Below are 13443 nucleotides of genomic sequence, written 5' to 3'. Positions count from 1 at the left end.
ATATGGGGACAAGTTCATGCATTGACTGTTTGGTTCTTAGTTCTAATAATGAAATTGAGTTTATGTGACTGTGTTGCTCATACATTCCTTTTTGTTCCATTCCTGTGTTCTGCTGAATGTAAATTATATCTCTGTTTTGTCTTAAATTGTTTAATACCTCTCCTCTCATCTTACAAAGGTACTCACAGACACTAAACTTATACCGGGTCAATTCCCATTCCTGTAACGTACACAAAGGCTTAGAATAGGAAGATTGATAGTGGATATGCAGTATAATCCTTGTGTTGATTTGCCTTTCGAAAAAATCTATCAATTAATTTTCCAGAAAATCCCCAATTCTATCTATTAAATCAAAAGGACTTTTAGATTGTTTCTGAAGTTTGCTTTTCATCTAAGGGTGTTATGATTGTTATTTTTGCTGTTGGTCCTGTGGCTTGAACTCAGAGCTTGTGCACTATCTGTGAGCATTTGCTGTGCTCTATTTGTGTGTCTTTAATAATTTCTTCAGGTAAATAGTGAAAAGTTTCCTCACAGGGATTCTTAATTACATGGCACATTACCCTGATTTTCCTACAAAGAGAGTGATTTGGGGTCAGAATGAATGCAGGTGTGTAGAAGAGTGAAGTTTAGGGTAGTTCTATGTTGATGTGAAGCTTAATCACTTGCAAACCAGTCTGATTTTGTCTTCTCATTTTTGAATGTGAAAATCTCTTTAATATTCTTACCTCCTCTCTGAAACTAAAAGTTCCTCTCAGTAGCTTTAGGCTACATATCTAGGGGACCTCAGACTTGTCTTCTCAGACCTTATCCATTAAGCTGTGGAATAAATATTTTGTCTCCTGCCGCAGTCTCATCAGAGCACAAGCAAGACTTCTGTGGGCCAATGGGATGATAATTAAGGAGACAGAGAGAGGGATGATGGCACAATTCTGCTGTGTCTCTCAAATAATTGTGTAATATTGGTCTAAGCCCACTCTGCCAAAAAGTGCAAACAGCACACTTCTTTCCTCATTCTATTTCAATCTAGCTTTTCCACCAAAGCCTCCCTTCACTTAAAGCCCCAGGCGAATCAGCTAGAACACACACTTCCTCAAACCATAAAGGGCAAGGACTTGCAGTCCTGAGGGTGGGAGTCATTGGCCTTGAAGCCTTTGCTCACATTTTGCCTGCTCCTGCAGGCACCCCAGGATCTGCAAGTCTCTCTCTCTCTCATAATCAGAGATCCTATACTTGTCTCCTAAAACTTATTGTGATTTTCGGGTGATCCTTTACATACAACATAATTGGGATGGATTGGATTGGAAACTTTCTTACCTGATTTTATTTCTCCAGTGTATGGGTTTTGCATGTCCGTTTTGTGGAGCTGAACTATTCCTCATGAAAAATGGGAATCAAAGGGCATATTTGGATTATAGACTTCAACTTAAAAGCACCTCTGATAATACAAAGAAAACCTAATTTCATTCTGTAAAAGTAAATTCCTAAGAGGCAAAGAGAAAAGGATCAGGAAAAAGTGGAGTGCTTCGAAGACTACCTGTGAAGTGTAGTTTTCACTTTTCAAGTCTATATTTCTGATGCATTTATTTATACATTTATCCTTTTTTTGTTTGTTGTTCGGTCATGGCACTTGTACTCTGAGCCTGGAAACCATCACTGAGCTCAAGTGCACTACCATGTGAGCCACAACACACTTCTGGATTTTTAGTTGTCACTGGAGATAAGTATCTCACACATGTTGCTGGCCTGTCTGACGTTGAACCGGGATCCACAGTTTCAGCCTATTGAAAAGTGAAGATTACAGACATGAGGGACTAGGACCCAGCTTACATTTCTTGTGTTTTTTTGTCCCAACCCTGGGGCTTGAACTCAGTGCATGGACACTGTCACTGAACTTCTTTTGCTCAAGAATAGCACCCTACTACATGAGCCACATTTCCACATTAAGCTTTTTCTCAGTATGTGGTACTGAGGACTTGAACCCAGGGCTTCATGCGTGCTAGGTAAGCATACTACCACTGCTGGGGCCAGCCACAACTCCAGCAGTGCTCCAGAAGAACAAGGGGATGATAATGGAAGAGACAGAGACAAGACCAATGATGAATTTCTCTTTATTCCAGCAATGACCTTAGCTATAGACATTTTCTCTATGTGCACAATGCTTGCATCACATTTTTCTAGGACCCAATGTGCCAGCAAGTGCAGATCATATGCATCCTTACTCATTCCAGTTCAACCTTTGTCCACCAAATTTCTACAGGTAAGCCCGCAGCGCCAGAAGTAATAGGAAAACTCCCTCATATGGATAGAGCTGTAGTTGTGGAGATTTTGCTCACACCTTGCCAGCTCCTGGCACCTCTGGGTCTCCAATGTCTCTCCTTTATCATTTTGTAAATTGAGCAAGTGTCTAATAGCCTGAACCTAGAAAAAGCAGCAGATCATATATCTCAGGAAGAATCGAAGAAAATGGCTTATGAAAAGAAGGAAGAGCAAAAGGCGTAAGAAATAGCAAAAGGTGTGTTATTATCCAGGTTGAATCCCTGCAGGTAATGGAGAAGTGATGCAGCTAATTCTGGGGGTGTGCTACCTATAGGGTGCAGTGACCAATATCATATATCTGACCCTGAAGCTGCATAATGTCTAAGCTTTAAATTATCAAAGGACCAGATTCCTCAAATATGTCACTGGATAGTGGTCCAAGTCATATTTCCATCAGATTTAAGAAAGATAACACAGATGTACTGGCCATTAGCATGACACATCATTTTTAACCACATCGTTAGCAGGTCCACCTGATTATCAACATACATCACTGCTGTTTCCAAATCATAAAACTTATCACAATCTTTTTATCTACTCCCACCTGCATCCCAGGGCACCAGAAGTTTATCATGATGTGCTGTATATATGGTTTGCATAAGTTTCACAGCAGAAGCAGTAGCACTAGCAAGAAGAGTTGGGGTACAATAAGGTTGGCAACCAATATTCCCAAAAATTGGCAGCAATGGCTAAGAGCCCTCTAAAGCTCAATAGCAAACAGAGACCCAAACTTAATCTACCATCATTGTTCTATCAACTAAACAGGCAACATAAGTTAAGGTAATTGAATAGTAATCCCAGAGGATTTATAAGGTTAGTGAAAATACAATTGTTCCTGCAAGAGGTATGAAACACCTCTCCACCCCTGAAAACAATACGCAGCTCAAATACCAGCCTGTACAGATACATAACACGTGGCACTGTGGGTCAAGTGGTAGTGGTAGAGCACTTGCCTTGAGCTGAAGAGCTGAGGGACAGAGCCCAGGCCCAGAGTTCAAGCCACAGGACCGACAAAAAAAAAAAAAAAAAAAAAGCAGATACATAACACAAGCTTGCACTGTAAGTGAACAAAGAATCATGAAACAAAACAGGTCTCTGAAGCAGAGGTGTGGAATCCAGACAGGCATTCATGCAAATAGGCCTCAAGGCAGCATCCAGTCTACAATGTCAGGGTGAGCTTGTCCACACAGGCTGACAAACATGAGGTCCAGTAAGTTACCACTGATCAGGTCACTCCTCTGAGAACAGTCCTGCGGTGAATATTGGGAGGCTCCTAACACCAGAACAGCGGACAAGAAGTGAAGTCCACAGGCCCTCCATGGTGGTGGATCATTACCAACAAAGGAATCTCTAAGAATAGTGGAAACCAAGTGGGGTGCACCACATCTCCTGCCAAAGGAATTCTACAAGTGCTATGCATAAGCTCCATATATTTTCCATACATTCACCTTTTCTTCCAGAGGAAGTCAGAGCCATAATCTATCCCTGAATACCTTACCATACTTGTACCTTCTACCTCAGGATCTACAACACTCAATAATTGAGATCAATGCAATAAGAGGATATAATATTTGTATAAGAAATAGTCAGACAAGTCTGTGAGCAATGAACAATTCAAAAATAATGTAGGAAGTAAATTCTATTTATACTAGGACAATAAACATAATACTTAGAAATGAATGTTTGAAAAATGTAACCTTGAACAATGAAAACTATGGGACACAGCTAATCTAGGTAGCAGCCAATTTTACCTGATCCGTATGTCCTTGCCTCTCAGGAACTTACTTTTAACTTTTACAGAAAGAAAGAATTCTTTTTGCTTCATATTTTATAGGTGCTCCAATGTTGCCATCTATACATCCAAATGTGCCTCATGATCTGCATTTTTATGAGGAATAGCTCAGGTCCACTAAAAGAGGCATGGAGAAGCTATGCACTGGAGGACTGAATATCAGGCATGAATATTTCCTACACAAGCCTTCCCAGTCATGATGTGGGGAAAGGATCATCAACAATCACAATAAACCCTTAAGAGACAGCTTAGGATGTTTGATATGAGGGAGAGAGGCAAAAGGTTTATTCCACAGTGTAATGCATACAGTCTGGGAAGACAAGTCTGAGGACCCCTAGATATGTAGCCTACTGTTGCTGCCAGAAACTTCTAGGATCAGAGAAGAGGTAGAAAATCAAAACAAAACAGGGTATGCAAAACAGAAAAGTAAAAACAGACTGGTTTGGAGCAAGTAATCAAGCTTCACATGAACATAGACCTACCCTAAACTCTACCTCCACCCACATTCAACCTAATCTTCCTAGACAAGCATTTTTTGAAGTCTTGGGTGGAGTACCATTTTCTAAGAAACCCTGGGAGGAAACTTTTCACTAGTTCCCTGAAACAATTAATAAAAGAAAGGCAAGTAGAGCACAGCAAATGTTCACAGACAGTGCCCATGCTCTGAGTTCAAGCCACAGGACCAACAACAAAACCAGGGGAAAAAACTTTTTAAGGAAAGGCAAACTTCAGACACAAATAACCAAAAACTCCTTGAAATTTCATAGATGGAATTTGGGAGTTTCTGGGAAAGTAATGAGGAGAGTTTGACAAAACAAATCAATTTAATTCAAAGATTATAAAGTATGTCTACCTTAAAATCCTGCTATCTTATTTCAGCATATATATGTATATATATATATATATATATATATATATATATATATATAGAGAGAGAGAGAGAGAGAGAGAGAGAGAGAGAGAGAGAGAGAGACCAGGGGGAAATGATCCCAGAATCAATTGGTTAAATGTCTGTAAATACCTGATTGTGTGACTTCAACTCTGGGCCTGAGCACTATCCCTGATCTCTTCAGATCAAGGTGAGCTCTACACCAATTGAGCAACAAGGCCACTTGCATTTTTCTGGTGGTTTAATGGAGAGAAAGCTCATGAACTTTCCTGCTCAAGTTGGCTTTGGACCAGCATCCTCAGATCTCAGCCTCTTGAGTCCCTAGGATTACAGGCATGAGCCACTGGCACACAGCTACAAAAACATTTTTAATGTGAGAGGGGAGATATTCAAAATTTTAAGGTAAAAGAGACATAATTTAAATGTACCAGAACACACATTTTTAACAATAATAACAACAAAACCATGGAGTCTCATAACCTCAATTACATTAATAGAACTAAGAATTAAAAGGCCAAATTAGCTAATGCTCCTAATACATTTCTTTCTTTTGGTTGATCTCACAAAGTTTCAGGAGGTAAACTGATTTTTCAAGGAGCAACTCACCTTAGTTCCCGTAGATGGGAGAGAAAGTTCCCCATGCATCCATGCACACTTAGGACCAAGTGTCTGGCACCAGTGAAAACCCTGTAGCAGGCCCACTTCCTCTAGGTGAATGCATCCCATTATGGGAATTGTAGTTTCTATCAGGACACAGATCATTTGAAAGTGTGTTTGAGGGAAAGGGGACAAAAGAGGCCAATGCCTCCTTGCTCACTGTTGGTGTTTTCAGTTTGCAAATTCGGGTTTCTTTCCTTTTGTCTTGCTGCTGTAAGTGCTCTTAAGTACAGCTTTGCACTCCATAGTCAGAGCCAAGAGGTAGGAGCCCAGCTTGTCTTCTTGGGAGGTGTAACTTGAAGCCAGCTGAGGATCCTAGGGAGAGTCTTTCCCCAGTCTGGGTTTGATGATATTTTATGTGCTGCCATTAGCATTTGTTCCTCCGGGTACCAGAAACTGGCTCACAAACCTCTGGTCCTCTAGACAAGGAGAGTCAGGAGTTGTGCGCTTATACTCCTGAACCTAGAGATTCTGGTACTCCCCCATGTGACTTTATAAACTTGCTTTTTGTGAATTGAAGCCAATGAATCTTAAACATTCCTTGAAAATGTCTTAAATAAACATATTCATCCCCTTTTGACCCTCTGCACTTCCTATGGCTTTTGAAACTTTCAAAATGTTGCTGGCACAGATATACTCCACTTTATGTATCTGTTCTGACACACTACAATTTCTCCACTAATATAATTGGCCTATAATCCATCGCTTAAAATAATAGAGACTGTCGGGGCAAGTGATACAGTGGTAGAGTGCTTGCCTGCGTGAATAAGTCCCACGTTTTATTCCTCAGAACCACATAAGTAGAAAAAGCTTGCAGTGCACTGTGGCTCAAGTGGTAGAGTGCTAGCTTTGAGTTTAGGAGCTGAGGAACAGTTCTCCAGGCTCAGAGTTCAGGCCCCATGTCCGACCAAAAAAAAAAATGAGAGACTTCCTGATTATGTGTTCCTAATCAATTGATAAAATAGAATTTGAATAAAATACAATGCCCTAGATATGTGTGTGCTTGTCCTGATTCTTGAACTCAAGGTCTGGAAAATGATCATGAAATTATTTGGTTCAATGATAATGTTGTACCACATAAGCCACATCTCAACATCTAGCTACTTTGGCTACTTTATTGGAGATAAGTGTCTCAGACATTCTTTTACCCATGGATTTATTTTGTGATACTTGTAGGGATCCTTCAAGTGTATCCCATGGGACCACAAGCAGGCACAGGAGAAAGATTATTATAAAGTTTACTAGAAGGACCATATTTCCCAGGAGACAGAGCACATGCATCTGTCTTTCTTCAGGTAGCCAGAGGAGCTGGGGAGCAGGAAGTTAGGTAGGTGCATGCTCAGGTAGGTGTGGGTAGAGAGAGGGAGTGGTCAGCAGTATGGAGAGAACTCTAGGTCTGGAAGGAGCTCAGGTCTGGGTGGAGCTGAGGAGCAAAAGTGGGGATACAAACTTTCCTCAGCTCTCAGCCTTCTAAGTAGCAAAGATTACAGCCATTAGACATGAGAGCCCAGTTATAATGTCCTCTTTTAAATTCAGATTATATCCTAAAAAAATAATATGAAATAGAAAACTTGAAAATTTTTAAGGCAAGATATTCAGTCGCTATTGTGGATGAGGACAGTCCAAATCCCAAAACAAACAGAAAATTCACCACCTTGAAATTTGTAACACTCCTCATCTTAAGTATTGTGAATGTGAACACTAAGCCTATAATAAATTCTCTTTAAGTTTTTCAAAGTAAGAACACATTCTTGTGAATTAGAAAAACCCAGTACTAATGTGCAAACACTGCTTTTAAAGGATTCATATTGTCTTTCTATCAAAAACACCTTACCGAAGTAAACAGAATTGATTTTCTTTTTTGTGAATGTCACTGCAAAGTTCATGCATTTTATATTAACAATTACCATTGTGGGTAAGTATAAGAAAAACCAGAATGCTGGACAAAAGAATTTCCTGTGTAATCAACCAACAAGTATAAGCAAAAGCACATACCTATATAAGTTGTTTCTCTTTAATTTTATGGATCTACATTTGTAGTGTATTTTCTGTTTATATTGTTTAGTAACACATAAAACTTCACTCTTCTGTGGATGTGTCTGTAGTGGAGACTTTAATGCTCTACATGATTCAGGAATGTTTCTTCTCCCATACGAAGGCTTTATGCTTTACCAGTCCAAGTATCATGTTCTGACCAGAAACTTCCAGGGTAAAATCACACAGGTTCTTTTCTGACTCTCATATGACTTCTCTCCAAGCCATGGTTCCAGAATATTTACTCACTGTCAACAGCCAGAAAGAATGAAAGGATCTCTGATGAGATTCTTTTATTTCTCACTCTGTTTGACATTCCAAGTTATGAACCTAACTGTGTCCAAGATGGAAAAACAGAAAAAAAAACCAGATTCAGCTTTAGGAACATGTTTCTAAAAAAACTAAAGATGGCTTCTAGATTTAGCAGATGATCAACTCTTGGCTTCTAAGTTAAGTTCAGATTTGCTTTAGTTTGCTTCTCATTTTTTACTTTAAGCACAATGTTGCCTCACTTTTTTGTGATTCAATGACACCTAGAAGGTAACTTCTCATGGAAGGTAAAGGTTGCCTAGAATCTTGTCAGACATCACATCCACAAAAATAACATTAGACTATCCTAATGAAGTTTTAATGGATTTGCTGAAAAAGTGTGGTCAAACATAATTTTGACTGCTGTACAGGACTGAGTGTGTTATAAGTAGTTCAATTAATCTCTGTTAATACTCTTGGACTTCTTTGTGGTATTTGTCTTTCTTGAAACTTAGTCCGTATTTGATGGTATTTATTGAAATCTTTGTTTTTCTCTAAGTTATGTACAAGTGTAGAAGTGCTGGACCATATTTCTATGTAATTCTATATTCAGTTCTTTTTAGGACTTTTTGTCCCATCTTTGATAGTTTTACATACCGGAGAGAAATGCACCAAGTTCACATTATTGTCACATCTTTCCTAGCTTTTGTTAGACTTTGGAAGGATTTTGTTGTTTTGTTTAAAACTATGGCCACACTAACATGTATGAAATGGTTATTTTATTGTACTTTTGATTGGAATTTTTCTCATGACTATTGCTACTACTTTTATATTTTAATCTTCACAATAAATTTTTTTAAGAATGCAAAAACAAGAGAAACACAGAGTAAGTTCTCCAGTGGATGTAGGTAGCAGTTGGTGCAGGGACGGAGAGCAGACATGGTAAAGGAGAGGAATATGGTTTCATAAAAGTGTATTTGTGTAGGTGTGTCTATGTGTGTGTTTGTGGGTTGTGTTTATCAATGAAACTTCCTGACATTAGGTTTTTTGTTTTCATTTTCTCATTTCATCTTGTTTTTGTTGTTCTTCTTTGACATTCCTGGGGCTAGAACTCAGGGCTTGAAAACTGTTCCTGAATTTCATTATGCTGAAGGCTACCACTCTACCATTGAGCTACAGCACCAGTGCTTCTAGGGGTATTTGGGGGCTGTTGTTGTTTATTAGGTACTGAAATATCAAACATAGTGTTCCATGCCTGCTAGGCAAGTACTTTATCACTAACACACATTGCCAGCCCCAACCACACTGTTTTAAGAAAGGAGGCAGGCTGGGAGTGTGGCTCAGTGGTAGAGTGCTTGCCTTGCATACATGAGGCACTGGGTTCCATTCCTCAGCACCACATCAGCAGAAAATTCATTGTGACTTATCACCAATGAAATGCCAGAAAACTAGAAGTGACATTCTGGCTGGAAGTGGTAGCTTGCCAGCCTTTAGTAAAAAGCATAGGGAATATGCCAGGCCCTCCCTGAGTTCAAACCCCACAGCTAACAATTGAAAGAATAAAGAAACAATCCCAAACAAAAACCTAATTACTTGCTCATTGCCTTTGTTCTAATTTTCTTTGTAGTTGTAACTAAATACTTCCTGTCACTCCATTTCTACTTTCTTCCTTTCAATTTGAGGGGTTGAACCTTCAGACTTGCACATGGAAAGTGGATCCTACATAGCAACCTATTCTTTCTTCTTTTAACATAAAAAGTCTGCTTATAGGACAGGGAAGGTAGCTAAGTGGTAGAGTGTTTGCATCGCATGAATGAGGAGATAGGTTCTATTCCTCAGATTCTCATACACCAATAAAGCCAGAAGTTGTGCTGTGGCTCAAGTGGTAGAGTGCTACCCTTGAGCAAAAGCAGCTCAAGGACAGCACCTGTCCCCTGAGTTCAAGCCTAAAGACCGCAAAACAAAAAGTCTGCTCATTTAAATTAGTCAATATTCCTCTGGAATTTAAAGACAAACTTAAAAGTGACATAAGTTCACTTTCAATAGTATTGTCCTCCTTCCCAGAGAGTTCAGGGACAGCACACAGAAGAGACCCTAGGCCTCTGCTGTCATTTATAAACTAGCTGTTGTACAACATTAAGCATCAACACATACATTTCTATTCTTATTATTTTGTACACAATGGGATTTGTAAGGGTTGGTAAAAATAAGTGAAGGAAACCCTTCCTTTTCACCTATTTGTTGTGATAGTAATGGATCTATTTTGCTGTGCACTCAAGTCCCACACTTGTCATTGAAGTTCTCTCTGAACTACTTTTCAATTTCTTTTCTTCTTAGGGCACACACATTCACACACATCCTGAAGAATTTTTACTAGTTCATCTAGCAATGTTTTACTACCAATTCTCTAGTCCACAAGTAATTGTATCATCTACATAGGACAAGACTATTACATTAGGCCACTGACTTCTCTGACAGGTCCCTGTGTCAACAGTCAGCCCTGCAGGAAACACGTGTGCACCTTGGCTCATGCTGCAGGTGCCATGCTGTGCTGGTGGTGGACTGATGGGTAGCACACACCCTGCTCTGCGCTTCTCACTCCTGTCCCAAGGGACTTGCCAGGTTTGCCTATTGCATGAAGACTTTGGCACTGCCCTCCACTCCTCAGCTGGCTCCTTACCAAACTTTTCTTTCCTGTACCTTTCATTTTGAGTTCTGGCATAGACCAATCTTATCGTTCAAATATATTGGTATTCTGGGACCTTAAATCATCACTACTTGATACTTCTTTTCTTATGATACTGTTTCAAGTATACTGCAATATTTGGCCACATTTTATATGTTGAGATCTCTCTTTGAAGGTCTCATTCTGCACTTTACAGACGTGGACCACATTGTCCTGCATAGCATCTTGAACCTCTACAAGGACTTATGAACTAGTCAGAAACATAAAGGTATGTGCATGTGGATTCACTTGACAAAAGAAACCAAAATATTCGTACAATCTATCATTCCCCTGGCTTATAAGACATTTCAATATCAACCTCAATTGAGGACAATGACTATACACTATCGAGGACTTTAGGCTTAAACAAGAATGGTAACTTTTCTGCACAAGGGCCAAAAACCCATTTTCCAAAATATCTTCCCTGGCCCTGGAGTTCTTTCTACTCAGGGCCCGGGTACTGTCCCTGAGCTTTGGTAATAAAGGAACAAAAGTGTTGACAGTCTATCAACTTCATTCACAGCATTACTTGTGGGAAATTTGGTGATAATTGGCCATAACACTTTTACAGCTATTCCTACCTAGTTTGCCTTTCAATTGTGATCTTTAAACCTCATACTCTTGAGCAAGTAAGAATCCCGATGTGAAGCACCAGTGCCCTGTTAGATCAGGAGATCTTAATTACTTGATCCAAACAGGACTCATGGTGTCCACATAATAGGATATAAAATTCATAACATCATATAGCCATATGCAAAGGTCCTTTTGCAATCACTTGGTAAAGGTCTGTTTACCTATCATTGGCTAAACTACACCCAAATTCTTCCACTAAATATTTGGAAGAATGTATTGGTTACACGTACCTCATTATTGGTCCTCAGGTTGAATTCAGGGCAAAAATTTGTGAGGCTTCCTTTACCTTCTACACAAGATGACATTTTGTATCACTGATTTTTCACCTTAGGGTCTTGCTTCTCTGCCTGGACCTTTCAACAGACTAATTTTATAATTACATATCAGAAGTAGTAAAAAGATAGGCACATATAACCAGAGCCATGCTTTTATTGGCTAAGATACCATTTTCATGGAGCTTTTGCATGGGATGGCCTACAAAACTATCTAATTTCAGCTTCCTGAGTAGTTAGGATTCCACACATGAGGGAGTGTAATTGCTCATTTTTAATTGCTGGTCTGAAATTAAAAGAGGAAAGGGTACATTACGAATTCAGTGAGCATGAACTCCCTTTAATTCTGAATTCAAGCAAAGTGTTGGCCCAATGATAATAACAAAAATAATACAAAACATTAATAAAATATGTTATCATCAGGCATACTTTTAATGAATGTGGTATGTTGGTTCATAATTTGAGGTATATAACAGGCCTAGGTAGGACTCCAGTCTGTGAACCATCCCTTCTCAGAAAGCATACAGTTTGTAAACATGGGAGAATGAGCAATTTCCAAATGGATAGAGTGTGTGTGTGTGTGTGTGTGTGGTACAAATAGGAAGGCCAAGGGCACAGGTGCCTCCGAATGCCATTGTTTTTATTAGGCCTCTGTAGATAAGCAGAAGGGTTTGCCTGGGAATGTGGCTCAGTGTCAGAGCACTTGCCATGCATGCATGAGGTCCTGGGTTCAATTCCCCAGCACCACATAAGCAAAAAAAAAAAAAACCTGGTATTGGCACTGTGGCTCAAGTGGTAGTGTGCAAGCCTTGAGCTGAAGAGCTGAGGGACAGCACCTAGGCGCAGAGTTCAGGCCACAAGACCAGATCCCCCACCCCAAAAAAGTAGAAGGGTGAACAGTGTGATGGAAGGGGTTAAGTGAGCACCTAGCTAAATCTTGCAATGTGAAGTCCACTGTCCTTATCTTGTAAATGGAATCATAGGCAAGATTTAAAGATTCCTTTTTTATTGTGAAAATACTGTAAAGAAGAGTTATTATTTTTGAACAATTGAAATAAATACTGAAATTGTTGAAGCCACAGGAAGCTTGAGCTGAAGCACTGAAGGAAACCTCCTGTTCCCAGAGAGAGATTTCTTCAGAACAGCCCACAGGGCTCATGCTTTGATTCCTAGCTTTTATGGAGGCCAAGATGAGAGAGTCTCCATTGAAGCCAGCTCTGGCTGGCTTCAAGTCAGTTCCTGAGTTGAAAATCTAATATTGGCACAAAAAACATTCCTTCATGAATGTGTGAAAGTATTCCTCTTCATGTAACCAAACAGCTCTAGACATATCTAGAATGACTGGCTTATATTGGAACTGGAGTCTTGGTCTTGGTTTATTAATTAAGCTCTTTCTGATGTAACAGAAACTTTTTCTAAATGCCTCCAGGATATCTTTAATTACATAACTATACAGTGTCATCGATCTTGGCTCTAGAAATTCTAAATTTAGGTCAACCTTTCTGTTTCTGTAAAAGAAGACACTATATTTGTTGGAAGCCACATTATGGTAGATGGAATACTGGAGTCTATTTCACAACTAGCAGTCTGCAAGCGGCCTGTTCTAACAAAGACATGCAGTCCATAAATACACTTAGACAGCTTGGAAATAGGACAGAAAGGAGGGGGGGAGGAGAGAATAAAAACAGCACCGAGAAACCAATCAGCACCAAGAAAGTGATGTATTGGGACACTGGATGACCAGAGACAAGCCAGGAGAAAGCACACAGGACATGATTACAGAGACATGTGGCATGCCATCTGGTGCCACTGCTGGTCCGGCCTAAATAGGGCCTAAGCAGGAGGCAGGTCTACAGGAAATTCCCAGTCCAGGCAC

This window comes from Dipodomys spectabilis, unplaced genomic scaffold (genome assembly GCF_019054845.1).
Source record: "Dipodomys spectabilis isolate Male_0828 unplaced genomic scaffold, ASM1905484v1 ptg000227l, whole genome shotgun sequence".
Taxonomy (NCBI): domain Eukaryota; kingdom Metazoa; phylum Chordata; class Mammalia; order Rodentia; family Heteromyidae; genus Dipodomys; species Dipodomys spectabilis.
This window is presented reverse-complemented; position numbering follows the sequence as displayed.